General features: G+C 39.8%; 1 protein-coding gene across 1 annotated transcript in view; it reads left to right on the plus strand.

The window, feature by feature from the left end:
- The first annotated feature begins 3,124 nt into the window (after positions 1-3,124).
- The window catches only part of LOC137272320 (uncharacterized), a 29,831-nt gene continuing 11,071 nt past the window's right edge, over positions 3,125-21,884 (plus strand). Inside the window, exons 1-2 of the mRNA XM_067804687.1 lie at positions 3,125-3,322; positions 15,648-15,720. The gene's annotated coding sequence lies outside the window, so the exon portion shown is untranslated. The remainder of the gene's footprint in view (positions 3,323-15,647; positions 15,721-21,884) is intronic.

Genomic DNA, 21,884 nt, shown 5'->3' on the forward strand with positions numbered 1-21,884 from the left:
ACATTTGCCAATATTACAGAGGCTACTTTCATGTCATCAAAAGGTCCCAGCGTTAAATAAAAATTATAGAAAAAACAAATGTCTGAATAGTTGAAATTTTGACTTGGGGTATCCAGTATTGTCGCAAGACGATTTATTTTCATAGCTAAATATTTTATTTCCTGGTTAAATAACACGTGAGTTTCAATATTACAGAAGTTACTTTCGGGTGTGAAATGAAACAAAAGTAACGATAACTTCAGTCAAGTTGAGATCGGCCGAGTCCCCCGAGTATCCATAAGATACAGGCAAGGGGAAGTAACTCTGACGAAATGGTCCAGTTTTCAAATGCCTGAAAGTACCATCAGGACTGAAAGTTTGTGGTCTTAGAAACCACTTCATGACAACTTTGTTATCATTTCAAATGGAGCACTGTTAGTCGTCTTGATTAGTGAAGAAATAATTTCTAAACCTTTGTACTGAGATGGAATCACAGATGAAATTAATTATACAACCGGATATTACGCCACTGTGTGTATTTTGTAATTTGTTACAAAGCAAGTTATTGTAATAGAACACAACGGTTCAACATCCAATCTGGTTGAAGACAGGCTAAACGATTAATCTCAAACTTCCTACTAGGAAATGGACGCCTCGGGTATTGTTTCATTTCTTAGGACACATAATCGTGCCGTTATTACTTCTAAATTAACATGGACAAATACAGTTCCTGCATCAGACATCAAACACGAATCCCGGGGGTGAAGCCTGGGATATCTTGGGGGGTGACTTCGCAGACGCGTGCTCGAGATTATCTCTTCTGATTTACATAGATTAGCCTCGGTCACGTGACTTCCCCACCCCAGGAAAAAGCGTCATCCGCAGCCCCTGGGTGGGTTCAGAGCGATGGCCAATTAAACCCACATACGATCTCCCATTTGCCATTAACTAAGTGATTGAGCTATAGACAATGACATATTCTAACGACGCCCTCGGAGAATTTCGTTATGGGGAATTACTTTCACTTAAGTCGGTTGGTCGCATTGGAACGGATGTGATTTAATTGAAATAAACTTGAATAACTTCTGTTTAATTGTTTACGTCAAAGATTGTACGCAGTGTGAATGTAGAATCATTGCTGGTCATTATATGTAATTATGTACACACCGGAAAGAAATGATAGCGTTTAGCGATGCACAAGAACCATCGCAAATTGAGGTCCAGATTTGAACATATCAAAATCGTACAAATTCTTTTGGCAACTGACATGGCAAGGTGTGCTTTATCATATGTGGTGTTTTTTGTTCGGGAAATATTTTCTGCTTTTCATGGGTTTGCTTAACCTGTCATAACGTGGAATTCGTTATCATGTGCGAACATGATGAACTGGAATACTGTAGTTAGCATATATACACATTCTAGTCCATTTGGGGGTTATTCACCTTGTCAGCCACAGATCTATGTTTTAGGTTACAACCGTAGGATAACTCTGTATGGTGTCGATACTCCTCTTTCTACAACTTCTGTCATGACGGAGACAATGACAGTGGTAGTGGCAGTGATAGTAGTAGTAGTAGTAGTAGTAGTAGCAGCAGCCGCAGCAGCGGCAGTAGTAGTAGTATTGTAGCAGCAGCAGCAGTAGTAGTAGCATTGTAGCAGCAGCAGCAGCAGCAGCAGCAGCAGCAGTAGTAGTAGTAGTATTGTAGCAGCAGCAGTAGTAACAGCAGCAGCAGCAGTAGTAGTAGTAGTAGTAGTAGTAGCAGCAGTAGTAGTAGTAGTAGTAGTAGCAGCAGCCGCAGCAGCGGCAGTAGTAGTAGCAGTAGTAGTAGTATTGTAGCAGTAGTAGTAGTAGTAGTAGCAGCATTGTAGCAGCAGCAGTAGTAGTAGTAGTAGTAGTAGTAGTAGTAGTATTGTAGCAGCAGCAGTAGCAGCAGCAGCAGCAGTAGTAGTAGTAGTAGTGTAGCAGCAGCAGCAGCAATAGTAGTAGTACAGACCGATTTTCGGACGCACATGTTTTCGGATATCAGTGTTTTTACTGTGACATGCTGGCTTGCATGTTAAATAAATAGATTTGACTCAAATATGAGTGGTTTTTTTCAGTTGCTCATATGATAAACATAACGAATATTCTGAAGCGTGCGAAACTCTTAACACAATTACATAGCAGCAGCAGCAGCAGTAGTAGAATATACAAATCAAATCAAGATATATGTCACACCCACAAAACGTAAAGTGTTTAAATGTGCCGAGTCAGCACTCTTGTAGGTGTCCATTGTGTGACAATGTCATTTTTATAAGTTTATTGAACCCAAAGGTGTTAAAAGGTGTAAAGATATATCGAGTCCAAAAAAAATCTCACACAATTTCCGAATCAGTAACTTTTAATTGCCCCATGAATACATACAAGGGGCTATAAGGAACTTTTAATTGATTCATCATTACCTCCTACGTTTACAATCCTATTGTTTAAAGTCAAAGCGTAAATTTCACTACTAAACGGTGCATGAGCACTGGGAGATTACTGGCCATTTCCTGGGAGCGGACCTTAAATAACGAAACAAGGGCCCTAAAACACGTACACGATGCCCAGATAACAATACCCTCAGGTAACACGGCGATACGGGACCCTTTAACTCTTGATAGCCACGCTTCACTGATTCCAACTAAACACAATCACGTTGGAATTAAAGTCTAAATTATTCAACAAGCTATTTTGGTTTGATTTTCAGAATAATTCAGTCATTACGATCAGAATATTAGAAAACCTCAGTATTAAAAAATAATAATTGAATGGTAATTACCAAAAAATGTTGAATGGTTCTGTTCTATAAATACGTTTTCAGATAAAACTGAATCGAAAATTATTCCCATGACAAAATCTATTGAAGACAAAATCATAGACGCTAAATATTTCGACCCATATTTTCTGTTATTGTAATCAGTAATGAAATGTCTCGAAAACTGTTGTGTGACTGCTTCCAAAGCTCTACCAGTGTGAAAGTGACGGTGGTGTGTTGAATTCTTCCAGACATCTGATCCGTCGTTCTGCCCCAGTGCTCCCATTGAAACCCCTCCCCCACCCACAATCTAGCCGCGCAGCTGCTGCTGTCTCCGGATTGGCCGCCAGAGGGAGTCTAGTGACGTCACGTATCGCGGCACGTTCAATTCGGCTACGAATGTACACATTGAACCACGAGAAGTGGAGAGAGCAAGACCGTTGCGGACAGTTCGGACGATATCTGTGTTTATAATTTGGAATATATTGGATTACATAGCTGAACTGCTTGTGCATATACCACAGACTATCAACAGAGACGTTGGATATTTGTTTTTCCCCTATACGGTGAGTTTTTACTATCTGTTTCTTGGCTTTGTTTCGTGGAGCAGTCAGACGATAGCCCCATCAGCAGACGACAATCGACATCTGCCAGGCCGGTCTCTATAGTAACGTTCGCAGTTTAAATGATATCGCTGTACCATCTCGTCTAGGGGATAATTGTGCATTGCGTACTCACAGAAGAAATTAATGTGACACTTTTATGATTGGTTAGGTTGATATCCAAACTTCACGATGTTATGTACAGTTCGAATAAAACGAAATATTATTTTCATAAATGTCATAATGTCATTTTTATCTAATAATTTATAACTGGCAAAATTATAGTTTCGATATCTTCAATATCTTCTAATTTTGAATAATCGTGGAAAAATATCTGTTTTTGATTAATTGGTGTTTGTCATTTGATCGTGTGATAGTCATAATCAGTGGTGAAGTCTGTATTATAACTATGAGCCGGCTTTGCTTGTCATTGAACTCAAAAGCAGTGATTGATAATGATTGATTCATATTGTCATATATTAACTGCTACTACCGATAATGCCATTTTGTTTCATTAATCTTATTAATTATTATTGCATATTGATAAAAATTGTTTGCATTTGTACATGACATTGCAGGTAGTATATGACAAACATTACTTAATTCATCCTTGCCTCTGATTTCGATATTTGTATGGGTGGGGTTTGTTTGCTGTTTTGTTTTTTGCTTTTGGGGTTTTTTTTATATTTTTTTATGTACGTTTATTTTCTTTAGAGACTTACTCAATATTCATAAGACCTGTTCACTGCATCCAGGAAGTTTCTGGGAGTTTCTGTACCTGACATATTTGACAACTCACATTATTGTCATTGAAGATACCGTGTTTGTATTTAAGATTATTTTGATACACCTTCTAAAACTTTATACTAAAATCAAGACAATTGATGACGTTTATCACTTAATGCGCTTCTTTCATCTTTAATGCCAACCATTGTGTCGACTTCCACGAAAACAGTAGGTCCCCAGAAACCCATCTATAGGATATAAAACACGTATCTGCTAACTTCAATATTTTGCCTCATTGTTTTATTCTCATGTTGGTGTTGCTGCCCCCGGTTCTCTGCACCATGGCACGCACTGTCCTCCCCATTCTTCCTGTATTTGCCCCGTGGGGGAAGGGAATCCTACAGTCAACACAGCACGGGAGAGATAACCTCCTCGCCTGAGTCCAGGCCTTTGTTTTACGCCATTTTCATCGCTTCATTGCCCCCAGCTTGCAAATATTACGTGAGGGGAGATATAGCGAAGATACTCCTGATATCAGACTACTCGTGTCAACAAACATTGCACTCTAACACTGTTGGAGCAACAATCTAGTCAAAAGTAAACACTATAAAGTGGTTTATACTCGGACATCGAGTTAAAATGGCAGATACGTGAACGGTTGACATGCCTGTGAACGGAATGTTTTTCATTGTTAAACTTGGAGATAAATGGGAGAAGGACCCTTGGAAACTTTATGAAAAAACTGAATGTATGAAATTGTGTTTTTATGTCGAAACGGACTATGTTGTTGGAATTCAATATAGTATGTAGAACCAAGTGAAGAAACTAAGACAGTTTACGTTCTTCATCAGGCATAGAGGAGGTAGAACGTGTGCAGTAGCAATCTTAAAGGTGTGATTGTGGTCATTAGTGGTTCCAGTAGGAATGTGATTGTAGCTATTAGTGTCTCACAATGGTAGCGGGCACCTGCCAGAAGCGATCTGCTTGTCACAACCACGAACGTGTTGTGATAGACATTAATTTAACGTACAAACCTGAGTGAATCGCAGCTACCGGTCTTTCACTAATGGACTTTCATTTTATGGTATATCGTAGAATAAACAATCAGGGATGAAATTAGTAATGAATATTTAACATATTTGCTTTACAATCTGTCAAATCAGCACCAGCTTCTGTAAAGAAGTTTGACACTTCAAGGAACCATTAATCACTACTTTGACAGCATCTTCAAAGTTTACTAGTGAATTAGTATATTTTGAAGTTTCTGATTTATCAAGGTAAGCATGTTTTCCTGTAGCGTTTGAAAGTTACTTCTTAGCTGCTGTTGAGGTCAGAAAACGTCCATCCTCATTCTCTACCCATCATTAACTCCGTACATGCCAAATGCACCATTATCCCCAAACATGTCAAATGCCTGCCCTTGCCTCAGTGTCGTCGCTTTGTCTCTTCGCCTCATCACATCAATTCATCCCCCAACCTCGTCGGTTGCACATGACAGATTTTGCTATATAGGACTACAGGGTGTATCCGCCTCTTAAGTAACTTCTGGCTATCTATTTTTCGCAAATTACGAATAAGTGTTATTCAATACACCACCCTATTCTCCAATAACCAGATGTTGAGTGAGAGACACTCCAAATGTAGTTTTGCTCTTCGTATTTTAATGCATGCATGATGTCAAGCAAGTCATGAGTGCGACTGTTTTAAAATATTAGCAATTATTTCTAACTTTAAATATCGCTTGTGATATCAAGTGATGTCATGTTCGTAGATTAACGATATGGTATAAATCGATTAGAGTCGGATCAATACAAAGATATCTAAGAACTGGGCGTGTTTCTTTTCTTTATTGAAGCGCGCCGATGTACAGTCTCGAACGTTTCAATGTGTACCGCTTCTATGGCCCCTTACATAGAATTCATAACATCAGAATTTCTTCCACGATTTCTTAGACTAGGCTTGATATGTATTTGATTATCGGTAGGTCATAAAATTAAATATAGGAACAATGTTACGAGGTCATTGGACATCAATTAACAAAACCCTTCGTTGTGCATCCCTTGAGATCAAAAGCACCGCGTTCATCTTTCCAAGTGCTGCTAGTTTGCAGGATTGCACTAAGGAGGCGGAGACAGGGTTGGACAACCCGTCAGCTGTTTTACATCATGGAATTGGCAATCAAAGAGCCCTGTTGAACTGTGCAAGGTTACTCCATAGACCTACAATAAACTTACGTCCTGCTCACATAACCGTGTTAATGTCCAGTTACCGCGGCCACCGGTCATCAAAGAGGACAGCGCGTTATCCCAATCCCCCCGAAGCCCCTTTAAGCAACACGTGGTTGTATGAAATCCTGGACAATATCGTGGCTGTCCAGCCTAGCTGACCATCACTCCATCTGACATTTCAAGTGAGAAATGTATTATAGGGAGCGAGTTGGAATTAACTTTTACTACAACGGCGTTGGACTGGATGCTCGGGGTGATGGACATTATTTATGGAATGTCCCCTCTGTGTTATATATGTCACTGAGATATATGTTGACCCGAATAACAGAAATAAACAATACACGTCTTTGTTAATGCGTCTCGGCATGTCTCAAGTTTAGCTGATTGATGACAGTGGTGTGGTCATCTGCTGGAAACCCAATGGCGGATATGACCAGCCATGGAGTGCATTTTATTGTCCGGCTTGACCGCTATGCTGCGATTCACGGAACAAAGCCGCAGCGATTTGCTCTTGTGGGGTTCGTCTGTTATTTTATTCTCGCAAATTGGTCTGTCTCTTGGGGGCAGCGTTTCGATCGCTATCTGGTGGGGCTAGACCTTTTTTTCTGACAAGGTCAGATTTCGCGATCCTTAAATATTCTTTAAAAAGAGCCTCATAACTGCCGTTTGAAAATATTTGGACAATTTAAGTGGATAATTTCATAAGGTGTGGATTCGCGTTGTTAAAATATTTTACTAATCCAAAGGATCAAAGGTTTTTTTCTTTTCATTCACCTGAATATGGAATAAAAGATGTTGATAATCCAAATACCGAGACATATCCCGCAGAGTGCTCTGCTAAGCTGGAGTAATGGGTTAATCAACTCCAGAGATGCTTAATTCAAAGAACAAGGATTCCCCATGGTGATCCTGGGGTACGCTCAAGTCTCACCACGTGACTATAATCATCTTCAGGTGGGCATCTCTCCCATGTGGGTGGTACGTGTAGTGGTCACCCAGTCTTATGAGAGAAAAAAACGAAATGAAAACATGAGTTGAACAGCTTTATTATTTGAACTCAAACTTCCTCTGAATGCCTGTTCCGGTTCTGATGGACCTTTGCCTGATCAGAGATAATATTACCGGAGGTAGCATAGGGGCTGGCACGACTGTCATCCGGTGCAGTGGAAACGCTGGACCCCTTGGGACAGAAGTCGGAAGTAAAATGCGAGTTTCACAGGTTTGAGAGTATCAAACTGTCACATTTCAGATAGGAATGGCGCCCAGTTGCTATTTGATCTGTCCCACATGTGAAAATCATATCGCATAACCACCGACAAAACATTTGTATGCCTGACGTGAAGGTTTTAACAGGTCTTCAAGTTGCTCTGCAAGCGTCTGATGGACGTGGTTAGTGTGGGTGTGAATGGATCTTGTTATGACATCGCAAAGTCCAGACAAACATTCAAACTTTCCCTGTTATCACTTCCCAAACATACAACCCCAAATACCATATGGTCAAGGGAGGGGCTTAGCACGTGAACCCATAGCACGTCGAATCAGCCATGACTACAAGTATACGCATCCGAGATTCCTGTTCCCAAATTTTATAAACATATAACCCAAACATTGAACGATGTGCCTGAGTGAAGAATACAGGGTTTTAGCATGGTGAAACACATTCTTCCCTTGTACTTTCCTACCACATGGCCTTGTTTAATTCGAACCACCCCTACATATCTGACATGATGCACCATGCATGACATGAATAAGTGCTGCGAATCAGCAGGACATGAATATCTTACTGCAGTTCCCATGTCCCTAGCTGTACCCAGTGACCTTCCATACATGAGGTTTGCATGGGCTGTGAACACGTGTTCATGTCATTCCAGGCATCCATAATTGGAACTGATTGGCTATGTTTATGTTGGTTCTCTGTTCGTAACTGATGTTATATGTTGTATATTATTCCGTAGCAGGCTGTGGTATAACTTAAATGATTGCTCAAAGCTGGGTCCAAACTCATTATAAGGCGCTAGTTATATGTAGCAGTGAGTTTGTCATTTTTATCTTCCGGTTTTTACAGCTTTTGAAAGAATGTTTTTCCTATATTACACAGAATTTGAAACAGTAGTCGTTTGGCGGATGACACTCTGAAACGAAACCCCGAATTGTTCTTAAATGTTTCCAGCCGGGAATCTATTCCGTCATCGTGCATATAGGTCGTGTTTGGACACAACTCCACGTCATTCTGAACCTATGTCAGCAGACGGGGATTGACACTGAAATAATCAACCCGTTTCACGAATGCTGGGGAAGCGTTAAACAAGAATCTGACCATCCGCCCTCTTTTGACACCACCGTCATGCAATATTCAACACCTGGCCGCGGTATGTCCACGCTCTGTCCATCTTAACGGGAGATGGACTCCTTGATTCTCGCTTCACATATTTTCTAAATTATCTTATATCTGACACCCGTGGAACCTTCATGGGAGATTGGGGATACGGTGTCACATCAGATATGATCCCCATGGATTGTGACGTCCATCTTGTTTTACTTGGACCTTTCTCATTGTGACAGCACAGCAAGGAGGATGAGATAGATTACAGATCTGAGTTGACTTCAAGGGTTCTGGCAGACATTTTAACAAATCTTGTTTTGGCAAGGAGCGGAATTTTTATCACACCGGGGTCGGAAGGCAGGTGACCCCTGTCAAATCGGACAGGGGTAGGTTAAAGCGGAACAATATCAAATTTTAATTTTATTTCGAAAAAATTTTTGTCATCCAACAAATGAGCACTCAGGTGTCAGAATAAAATGCAATAGAATTAGACGATAAGAAAATGCCTTTTTCTGCTATGTGTAGTCGAAGACGAACTTGAATATTTATGTAGATTTCAAACATATATTTAAAGGTTTGTACCAATTTCAAGAATGGTAGTAATTTGAGCACCTCAGTCGCTTAACTCAGAATTTCCCAAACTGCATAGATTACAGTTCGCAGGTGCGAGTCATTTCTACGACGTTGACGTGAACACTTTGAATCAAATTGGGATATTTCACACGGTAATTTGTAGAGTAGAACTGCCAAGTGGCTCAGCAGTTGGTAACTGTCCAGCACCCTGGAGGTGGCAATTTGTTTAAATACAGGTAATCATTACACACAACTGTTCTCGATCACAGCGTACAAACTGCGACAAGTACCTAGATGGGTTTTCATAGAAAATATTATGACACAAGCATCGGAAGGGGGTCGTCCCTCCCAACCCAGCGTCTGCTCATCTCCAACGCTGACAGACTGACACTTGAGATGATAGTAACGAAAACTGGTCAGATTATAATTGGTCTGAATCATCCCTAGACTCTCCTGGATATCATGTTTAAGTCTGGAGCGGGATGTCATGTGGTTCGTCGGTGGGAATTTCAAAATTTGAATTAACTAATTAAATCGATCAAGGTTTTGAAGCTTGGCAGTGTCTCCTAAGGGCTTAATTGACACGTCCACAATCTCATTGTTAGATGTGAATAATGTATTTAGTGAGACAGCTAAACGTTCAAAACTGACAATATCAGGTGCTGTTTCCCACACAGCACAATAACACTTTCGGGTTGGAACCACCCCACTTCATATGGTTTGTGAAGTGTTTTGTGTTATCCAACACTGAAACCATTGTGTTGCACTGATGACGCTATGTGAAATAACGCCATAAGCAGGGTATTGATTCAGGAAAGCTTTGTGGATGGGTGAAAATGGAACCGTTGTTTTTATCTATGGTTTTACCATTCTTGTTTTAATCAAACTAATTACGAAAGAAGACACGGTTTTAAATTACATTAAGAACCAGTAAACCAGCATGACCGTTTATGCAAATCCCGGTAAACCCTTCCCATCAAACTAAGTGATAATGTGGTCTAGAGCTCTCCATGTTTAGATTAGGCACGTTTTAGACCACCAGTTCCTCCCGACCAGTCAAGTTAATGATAACCTTTGACCTTCCTGCAAGTCCTGGTTGATCACTTTTCTGCCAATTTCCTCATTTCTCAGTTCTGATTTACACCAATTACATTTAATGATAAGCCTCATTAACAACGTTACCGATGGTGGTACAGCGTGAGAAAGCGCCCTCTACCGAACAGCCTCGTTCTAAAGTGTGATGTTGCGTCACGTGTTGCGTAAATTAACGTGAAGCACATCTCAGCAAGTTAAATATCGGCCTCGAAATCAAACATTATCCCTCTTTGGTGTTGGCAATGTTGACAGTGTTTTAAATTCTGAAGAGTTTGTGACTTCCTAGATTGTCATAGGTTTTGGGGGTTTTGTATTTTTGTAACCAGGGATGAAAATTTGCATCAGCACCAATTCTTCCCAAAGTTGCAACTGACATTGATATACAGTGTATCAGTTTAGTTATCTCCGTTGGGATTGATTCTGAAAAGATAAACCTATTTTGTCAAACACCACCGAGCATGCACAAGTAAAACGAATAGTTACCGCATGCCTTTGTTGCTTAGCAACGGGTAATATAGGTATCTGTTGGGGGCGTGTTGTGGCTTAAATGCATCGGGGTTGTGGGCCATAAAGCCAGAAATATTGTTTGTGGTTTAGATCGAGTAGTAGATATCTGTTTATATGTGAGGAAGGATACATGGGTAGAGGAGGGGGTAAACATGGCGACCATGGTTCGCTATCGTCACAACTGAACAAACTAATTGATGCCATTTCTTATCTGGTTAAATTGAGTGTACAGGTCAATCGATTTGATAGATAGGCTAGTATTGCACCATAAAACGGTAGGGTAAACTGTCAATGGGATTGACAGTTGTACAAAGGACGTAACAATATTTGTTCCGAGTTGATAATTGACGTCGCTGTTTCACCCAAATGGTGTACAAAGTCTCAGGCTCGTAGGTGAGAACTGGCGAACAACTATTTATCGCTATAAACATCATAGATTGGCACTTGACTTGTACACCGAAGTCAGTGATTGTCTGTTACACGACAGTGACGTAATAGAACAAACGGGGAAGTTTTCCCACTGCATGCCACGGCTTGTTCGACTTGTTGAACACTGCTTTCCATTCAGCTCTTTCCCGGACTTAATGTCAGGAGCAGTGAAGCGAAGGCCACCTTCAGTTCTTATCATGTCCATATTTCCGCCATTTTCGGGTGGGATAGAGTTTGTTCGACGAGCGTAAGGACAATTAGTGTCAGGTAAAATTCGGGATCGGTTGAGGAGGAGAGGGAGAGATGTAAGGGTGGGTGAAAATGACGGGGTGGTTTCACTAGCTTGTGCACATCTGCGGGAGCTGCCATTCAGGCTCTACTGTTATTCAGCAGCTCAATTAAGCTAATGCTACTCTGTGAAAACATGCTTTCACTAGTTCCATTCGGGAAACGTTCCTGTTCATCAGCGTAGCTATTTTCTTAAAATCTTAAAATTCTTAAGTGAATAATGTCGGTCTAAAACACGAACCGTGACATCTAAAAACGTAACTTTTTGAAAACAGGATGTTCACGGTGTAATTATGTTCTTGGTAACTAAAAGCAGTAGAATTACTCCAAAACAAATTTCTAAAAAAATAATTATTCCATCTAAAACCAGTAAGTAGAAAATTACAGACGCAGTCAATAGTAGACACTCCGTAAGTCGCAAAGCATCCTCAAACTATCTTGGTAACAAATTTAGATGTGTAGGATATTCCACGGATCAAGTCAAAGTTGTAAAAAGTTACCAGTTTTGTGTTAGTAGTAATTTTCAATTACCCCCCAAAGCAGCTGGTGTCCAGTGCGTACTTAATTGGTAAAATAAAAACCCAATATCTCATCAAACTGTATTTTATGACTCAGCCGTGGCATACTGCTATACCATTCAGAGTAATCATGCTATGTTTAACCTTAAACCCGAATGTTTAAAAATGGACGTAAGATGAAAAGCATTATACAATAGACACGTTATAGTATATTGTTATGTCCCAATCGTGTGATAATCCCTTCATATCGCCTAGAGAAAGAAGAAAGTACATGGTAATCTGCTGGTGACTGTCCAGTGTTTCAGTGCTGTTGATCGTCCCCAGTGATGTCGTAGGTTGATGTAAGAGATTATTCCGATTGGAAGGTGAACACAGAGGTTCATTGTGTCGGCCTGCGGGTAGACGATAATCGTTGCGCTGTTGTTGAGGATAGTCAGGTAAACGTGCAACAACAGCCAAAGGGCAAAGCAGTTGTCGACCACAATACGACAAGACCTTATAGACCTTGCTTGTGAAAAGGCCACCAGAAACAAAGCTGCCTTCATTACAATCTGACCTGCTCCACCGTCTTTGAATGCACAGATTCGGACATCAAGAACCACTTGGCTTTGAAGTTTTGCCGCCAACCGGGCCATTTGCGACAATTTTCACTTGTTTTGAAGAAAACTGATACCCCATTGTAGGGAAGGGAGGATAACACTGTTTGTTTGAGGTTTATCTGATACAAGCCTTGAGTAATCCTGGAAAAGCGCTCGTAATAAAAAGTAATGGCCGTATCGCCCATGGTGGTTTGTGTAATGTTGTTTGGTTTGCTTGTATTTCTTTATTTGTATATAACCCTTGATTTATCGGAAGGAATACAATGGGGCTATTCTTTCGGATGAGCCTTCATTATACTGCTACTAAGTAGAATGTACATGTGGTCGAATCCGAGCATTTTAGGAATGGCGTTACATTCGCAAATATTCTGCGAATTGAGACTCCTTTCTTCATCCGGACCGACTTAAGAGACCTCCGCGGATTAAGGAAATATTTCAGTCAATTAAAACATCATAACCTGTCAACGGATGGTTGTTAGAAATCACAAATAAACCCCACAAATCGGCATCTATCAAACGTTGAATTCGTGATGGTTTATTCAAATATTTGAAATTCATCAACGGGGTCATTTGAAGAACCTGGGTTGGAGAATTTTAGAACATTGCTTGCTTGTTAGTCGGGAATATGAAGAATATTCTTGTGTCTAAAAGGAGTCAAAGAAAGTCATTGTCAATTTTGACCAAACAAAACAAATTATTAGGTTTATTTCCTGTAAGTGAACAATTGCGATAATTCGGGTAGTTTCAGTAAACGCTTTTAAGAAACTGACCAACCGAGCTTAGCTGATCCATTAACAGATTATGGGATCTGATCCATAGACAACGATTGTTTCTCAGATACGATTCTGAAGCTTCTTGGTCAATTTCCTCTGTGTCTTTTCTGACGACCGCCACGGATTCACTGCTTTTTGAGTGACACCAAGAACTCAAGATTGTATAGAGAGTATTTAACCCTTATTGTGGTCGTGCATCGGACGATTAAGCAACTGTGAGCAGAATTTCCCATGGAGGGATTAAGCTTGAATGGCTCTGGGGGTAGCTGGTCATGATACAGTGCATATCTGTAGCTGTCAACATCAGGAACCCCGGGACGTACCTATTAGGTATGAGAAATGATTGACACAAACGGGTGTATTCAACCTGCACAGACGTTAGGTGCCTGTGACCACAGTATATTGATAAATGAGTCTCTTCTCTCCCACACAAGCACACCACAGACAGCACACATTCTGAAGGTCACTTGAATGAACTCCCAGTAAAAGTTATGGAAAACTGTTTTTGTTATCTGTATAATCGTGCGAGTTTTGTTTTAACATGCTCAGTTTTTTGGGAGTATGGTAGATTCTGGCATGGGAACATGTTACACCTTTGTCGTGAATGAATATGTGATATTTTCCCTATGAATATGTTTCCACCATGTTAAAAGCTGGACTGTTTCAATTGGTAACTGTTGAGGCCCATAGCTCTACTTTAACAAGAGAACTGTTGGTTTAATCAGGATTAAGGCGACTTTGTGTCAAGGAGATGTCAAGTACAAAATACATTCTTTGTATGTCGGTGTCCACCCCTAGGACGACGTATCCCTGACTATCTTGTCATCGATGACATCCTCTACCAAGACACTTATTGGGGGAAGGGGTTCCGCCCTTTGGGACTGGCTGCAACAAGGCGCTGTGGGAGGGGATGTCAGAACGGGGACGGGATTAGTAGGGAGTTCCACAAGGGTGAAGTATGTGGAGGAGGCTTTCAACGTGACGGGAAGTTGAAGTTGAGAGAATATTCTGAAAAAAGATCTCTACTGGTTTAATTATGAAGGTACGGTGGGAAACTAAACTAAGGTGGGAAATGAATGGTTTTCTTTGGTTTCCAACCTAACAGGATAAGAGGTTTTGTTCAGTTTAGGAGGTTGAAGTTAGAATTGTACAAAGACCACGAAACAATACGTGAAGTGTTGGTCCTTTCTTGCGAAAACGTCCAGTGGTCAGAGGGATCTGTTGTTAGAATGACAGACGTTAAAGGTCCTTGGTGTCAGACTCGGCTATATCTCACTGTCCGTGATCCTACTTGAGGATGAACAATCATCAAAGGAAATCGTTTAACCCGGAGGCACAGAACAATCTCAAGATGACCAACCAACATTTAGAATCAGTACTAGAGAGTGCCAGCTGTCAAATAAGAGACACGAGAAATGTGTATACAGAAATTTATATCAAATAGATTTCTTTCGTAATTTGTGTTTACGAAAAACAGTCATTCGCAGTGCAACACCACAGTTAAGCGTTCTTTGTTGCTGGTCACCCAAAGGGAGGTAACTCTAACATATAGGTAGTGATTACGCAAGACACGTGGCTGAGAAGGCAGGGGAGCTGGTCGCCTTCGATGAACTTTTAAGGTGCTTCGCCCAATTCACCTGGTAAATTGCTGACAATGCCTTGATGCCTGAACGTTTTGATAAATCAATCAACCGAAATTGGACATCTCACAAATTTCATCTGTAATTCGAGTTGCACGCATAGTCAGTTTGAAAGATTCACTTTGAAAACCGAAGTAGATCAAATTTCCTCAATCTATGTCTCCATTAGGACGACAAATTGAATTATAATTAAAGGTCAAAGTTTAACAACATTAAGACAGGGGTGCTTATCAAATAGACCAGCAAGACGAAGGTTGTTCAAACTGCATTAAGATACGAGGCACCTGAGTTACAATGAACAGTGGAAAGGTCACACTTGACGAAATGGTCTAATTCTCACTTGGTCACATGCAATGAAAGTGTGATCGCTGTGAAGCCATTTGCGGGAACAATGGGCGATTTCTCAGCTTTCACGCTCGAGGGACTATCGTCCATGTCGCGAAGAATTCCGGCATGGTCTTTGACGGCAACTGAAGACAGATGGGCCTTTCCTCTGCAAAACATCTGTGCTAACGCGTGTCTGCCTTCTTCTGATGTCAGGTTCCTTTTTAGTGACACCACCTTTTGAAGACCATTCCTTTATTTTCCAGAAATTGCCCGTGTGATGTAGAAAGTGCTGCTGTCATCCTCTGGTAATGTGAACCCGGTTGAATTACATATATGGTAAGTACACCCTCATTCCACTTGAACAATTTTTCAGCCAGTTTATGAAAAGACCAAAGACTACTGGAGTCACAATGTATGCTAGCAATGGTTGTTTTGGTTACCTGAAATGTTGCAGTGTAGTACCGTTTAACTCTTCATTAACATATCACTCCATGCAGATAAACTCCAAGAGTATGGCTCCCCCAGCCCTTTAATAACCAAGTTATAACCTCTGCTAATGTTATAGCATCTGCTGTGATTATGGATATTCAACAATGAGTTTTATTGCTTGTATATAGCTGCGGATCATAAATATGTTCTGCCTAAGCTGACCTAGATTTAAAGTATTTAAGTCAGGCTGAGATCAAGGGGAGTCATTAGTGATGCTCCTATCTCCCTTTTGGAGTCAGGCAAGGAGTTAAAGCATCATATTGCATCAGAGACCTTGGACAGATCAATTTGCAATCAATCATGGCTGCTGAAGTCTAAAGATGGAGTTGGGTGAAGTTAGGACTAAACTATCTTGAACTAATTGAGTGTATATCTGATTGGCCTGGGGAAGAAGAAAATTGGCCCCTTGGTACCCCATTAGAAATCTCAAGAGGAAGAGCAGTTATCTCATGGGTAGGAGCACCTGTTGGCTCCTTACACTGTTGAGGATTTATAAGGGTAACTTAGGATCTGGGTACACTTTGGCTTATTAAATATTGCTGAACCTATGACAATGATAGTCAGTTATGTCAGATATATAAACTTAAGGTTGATACTGTGATAGAAAGGTGAAAAATATATTCACAAAATTATATTATAGGAATGAAAGAAGGTAGAGAAATGTGGTTTGCTCCTAATGTACTGCTTGATAAGTTCTGCCAATCCCAAGTGAATGAGTGCTTTTGTTAATTCATGATCAGATATTAACATGACCCTGAGCAACCTATTCATTTCAATCAGACATTATTCCTGACATTGTAATAAAGAAGTTATGTCCAAGACTTAGGACCCAAACAAAATGACACTAATAACTTTCAACTGGACAATAAGAGTAAATAAAGCATGACAATCAATAATCATTGCTTGTTATTACTTTTGGGAGTGGATGAGAACAGTTCATGTCAAATATTGTAATTTTTAGTAATTACTGTAGAAACAGGTTAATTTCATACATAATGTATGCAAACTTGCTCAAGTATGACATGAGAAAGTTTGCTGATGTGGAGTTGGGTCAAACATGACTTTCTGATAACTTGATTGCTTTGGCTGACACTTGAACAATACAGATTCAGTCCAAGAGAATGGACACAGGCCTCAAGAAATAAACTTGACACAAGTAAATTGAACTTATTACCCTGTGCAAACATAAATGGTCAAAATTTTTATTCACTCACTACAAGGAACAAAATAGCCATTGTGAAAGAATAAAGAAGTTAAAGATGAATTACAATACCACTGTGAGGGCTAGTGTCAAACCAGACTCATGTATTTGAATAATCGGATACTAAAGTCAACTATGAGAGCACCGAATTGAAGCTATTGTTACAGCCAGTGTGCTTTCCCTCACACAGTGAGGGGGATTATGGGATTGTTTGAAGAGGGGTCCTCCTGTCGACAACGTTTTACGTTGTTCAACAAATATTGACTGTCTCAATCTGTCACTCATTTCAAATTTACCATGCATCCAGTGTGAGAAGGCAGGTTCAGTATGGGACTTGAGTAAAAGATAAACTCCTTCTGGTATTGATTTTGGTCACAGATGTCTACTACCAAGCTGTGGAGGCGCTTCTCCAGACAGCAACATGATAAAACTGATCTCTTAGGGCCTAGGTGGGCAGAATGATGACCTGTGGCTCCCCTTACTGTTTTATGTCTAATCCTGATTACACAGTTTAAACCTCTGTGGATACATTTCATGTGGATGAAATCAGAAAGGACAGGCTTATTACTCCCGGACTTCGAAATGTTTTGTCAAGGTACTGGAGAATTTATCACAGATATGTTTGTGAATACTTCCCCGAAGCCCTGTTCTTCATACACTTAATACAGTCAGTTATTTCTTTCAGCGTTTATTTGGCTCTGTAAAAGTGAAGAAAAGTCAATACAGAAAATATTCAGTGCAGAAGTTGAAATTGTGAATAATCCTGTGGTGTCTTGTAATTAGTTTACAGCAAACTAAAAAATTTATTATTCAAATTGTAAGCTTTTCTTATTTTAAAGCTTAATTCCATTCACAATAATGGATTGCTATTATTTTAAAGATAAGCTTAGATGTAACATGTTGCACTCAGTTGAAGGTCAGCACTTCAGAGAGGCTGCCGTGACTCTTTGTGACTTAGAGGTCCGATGAGAGATGGCAGATTTTGACATTTAAAAGAATTATTTCCCATAACTGTCTCATTATGGGTACCCAGCTCTGTTATCAAGCATAAATAGGGTCTAAATTACCCCCAAACTTTAAAACAACTCTGTTCCTGAAGATCTGATGCTTCATCAATCCAGCAATGTCTGTTCTTGTTAAAGGAGCAGTTTATGATGCTATGTAGACAAAGGAGTCCCAGAAACAACAGTTGTGGGGTCAGTCTGTCCATCAGTGGACTCATAAACCAAGTATTTGTTACTAGGACCTTCTCCAGTCATGATGACCATAGGTCATAGTTCTCATTACCGCTACACAGGAGCTCAAGGAGTGAAGTGTCCTCATTGCCCCCTACAGTACGGCCTAGTTTACGCTATGTATCACCCGCAGATTAAAAGACAAACCAGAATCAAAGGGGAAATCATTGCAGCATATCACTTGACCTAGGAGAAATTACAGCAAAGAGTTTTATCACTTGTATTATTGTAGGCTTTGCATCATTTTGTTTACAGTTAACTTTGGTATTTGAAATCTGATACTGTGTGTTCTTCTCTGTTGTTCACTGAGTAAAGAGCCTACTAGTATGTCGATTTTCAGTATTGGGTTTATGGTTTCAAGATTGTTGTCTTAGCAGTGATAAGCTGGGTTAATGAGAAGGTCTTTGACTCATTGTACTAGCTAGAGTAAATTATTAGTTGGTCAGATGAGTTTCGTGAAATGCCTGTAAGCTGACAGGTAAATGGTACTACCACTGCTGTAAGTGTTCTTTTGCACCTTACTTTGTGATCACAGGTGATGAAGTGGCATGGTCTGATATTGTCGGGGCACTTTAATGTCCAGCCTTGCCATCTTGACCTTGGAGACAGTGGTCATTGAATGACCAAATACCCCATGACCAGCTACACAATACTTTTCTAAACAAAGAGACATTCAAACAGGTTTACAGCATGGCACATCAAACAGACACAAGATCCTCTGTGATGAGGTGAACCAGAGCTCAACCCAACCTTGTCTGTTGGAAAAACAAGATGGCTGACAAGACGTCTGCAGATGTTGTAAAGGCCTAATGAACAGGATCAAACAAACTAGATTGGGGGGAAGGGAAAGGCTTGTCACACAGGGTAATAAAACTGTATGAACTGATGAAACTCTGTCTGGAACGGTCACAGATGAACAGAAGCATTTCACCAAAGCCTTTCCCAAGTTCCCTGCTTCATTAATATGTGTCTTAACTGGAATTAAGCATGGACGAAAGATATGGTTGAGTTATCTTGCAGTGCTGCTATTGTCAGGTATAACTGATCAATAGAGATAATGCAGCATATCACCATGCAGTGACAATAGCATCCTAGACTCCATTAGCATAGGCAGGAGACCGAAACTAACAGGCACATATGAAATGAAAAAGGACATGGACTGCGATGAAATATAATTGCTACTCAGAACAAGTACTGTAACTAGTGTGAAAGGAGGTTGGTCTCTTGGGGCTGACCATGAGAAAAAACATCAACTGGATTTACAGTTATGCTAATAAAAGGGCAGCCTTACTTTTATTTTCCACACCCTGTTGCTTGGTGCAGGGACAAATATGTGACCCCTGTTGATCTACAGGCAACAATTTACCTGTTCAACGAGCTTAAACCCAGGTACTGAATAAATATACAAGTCAGTTGAATATATTCTATTTTATTAGCAAGGTTCATGAAGAGTGATTGAGTTAAGATTGATTTAGTTGTTTACAAAGTCTCACTTATTGCTTGATGCCCTAGAATTTACCAAGATAAATGAGTAGCCTGATACTAACAAGAGATAATATTTCTTTTGAAGCTACCATTTATGTAAAATGGATATGCTTCTAAAAAAAGGATCTATCAGATCGCAGGTCCCATAGTTTGGACCCATATAAATTGATTATATTGAGCATTAGTACTGAGTGCGATAATATCTGAATTCTTCAAACCTAAGTGCATCAGTAACTGAATATGAAAATGGAGAGGCCTGTGTTTAATGGGAACTTAATGATAGTCACAAATTGTACCTTAGATAAGGGTGACTACCATATGGGTTCCACTGCTGGTACCAGCTCCATCGAAAGGGATCAGTTACACAGATAAGGTATCAATGTCATCTATTTGTTTGGGACATGATTAAGGAGATTTAGATGGACTCGAATTTTGCTTAAGTGCTGCCTGGAAATAAAGGATGTTTTGTAAATCAGTGTAAATCAGAAAACAAATTGAATGTTAAGCCACTGGGTACTTTGTTACTGTGTTGACATTAATTCTGATGGATTGAACATTTTGAATTTATAAGACAGTGTGAGATGCTTTCAACACCTATTGATGGAGATTAATGTTGATATTAGTTCTGTGGTAGAAATTTAAAAAATGTTTCAAGACACTATGAGCAAGCCAGCAAAATGTATTGAAATGAAAATATTTCATGATAATTGAAAGATATCAGATTTCCCTTTGGGATTTGTCTGAAGGTATAGAGGGTGGAGTTATATGAAAACAATATTTCTCATTTCTAAAAGGATGCAGATGCTGGTAGTGGCTTGTGTGTGCATTTTGAAAGGGAAAAATTGCTGCTCTAATAATATCCACAGGGTGTCAATAGCCGGAGTAGTTTTGAAATGCATTAGGGATGAAATTAATTTCAACTTAAAAGATGACCAATAAGTTTAATGAGGCCCAGAGGGCATGTGCCATAGTTGTAAGGGTCATGGTATACAACATGTGAAAACAGGAACCAAAATGAAACAAAACCTGATGTCCCTTTGAGGGGTGATCCAAACCACATTGTATCAAGGGCTCCAAGCACTTCAGAGAAAAGTTCAGAATAGAAATTGTCAGATGTAGTGAAATGTTAAGACATTCAAGATGAAATCATATCATAAAATGGAAAAGATCATATAAGTCAGCTAGGAATTGAGTTTACAGTGGCTTTGAACTCACTCACCTTCAGATGGTATCTTGTATGTTATCCTTCATTCTGTAACAGGAACCTCAAAGACAGTTGTCAACAGATTCATGGCTATAATGTATCCAAGTCGTCTTATGACTGAGACATGTAACTGATACCCTTTCTAAAGCAGGCCCTGCTTATTTTTCTTCTGGTGGACCATGCATTTAAGAATTGTAAGTCTAGCCACATTTTGAATTACAAGTTGAATACAAGAGACACTACCTTGTACATAGCCTATCTTTGAGGTAGTCTTCTAATTATCCCGTTTCTAAAGGTTAAGTAAAGGATGGTATAGTTGCCTTGTTCACACCAAATACAGTTGTCTTTGTGAAAGTCTGTGATTATATACGCTAGCTTCATGTGAACTTGAAAGAGTTAACTCTGTCAGTGGGATGTTTGTAAAAACACAGGTAACCAGACAAGACAGTAGGATAGATTGAGTTAATTAGCATCTTAAAACAACACGGGTGATAGTAAGGAGTCCACCTAATCATCAGATTAATAGATTGTTGTACAAACGTTGCTGTTATATAGTGGATAAATGATAATCAGTCTATTGTTCATTGACAGGATTAATCAATTTAGAAACAGCATACAAGTGTAGATTTCGTTGGACAGGTTGATTACCTGTAACGAGTATTGACTGGGCATGATCTGGCCAAGACTTTGGGAATAAATTAGTTCATAGAAAACTTGTTATGTGCTTGTTTAGAAGATGGATACGCAATAGTATCACTTACTTGACGGAAAGTACATTTGAATTAAATGTTCATTAATTGAACAGAATGCAAACAAGTACTCTAAGTCTAGACTAGATTTGGGGGTCTAGTCTACCCCTTGAAGTCTCAACAAGATCTTAGCTCAA

Source organism: Haliotis asinina, chromosome 2 (genome assembly GCF_037392515.1).
Source record: "Haliotis asinina isolate JCU_RB_2024 chromosome 2, JCU_Hal_asi_v2, whole genome shotgun sequence".
Classification (NCBI taxonomy): domain Eukaryota; kingdom Metazoa; phylum Mollusca; class Gastropoda; order Lepetellida; family Haliotidae; genus Haliotis; species Haliotis asinina.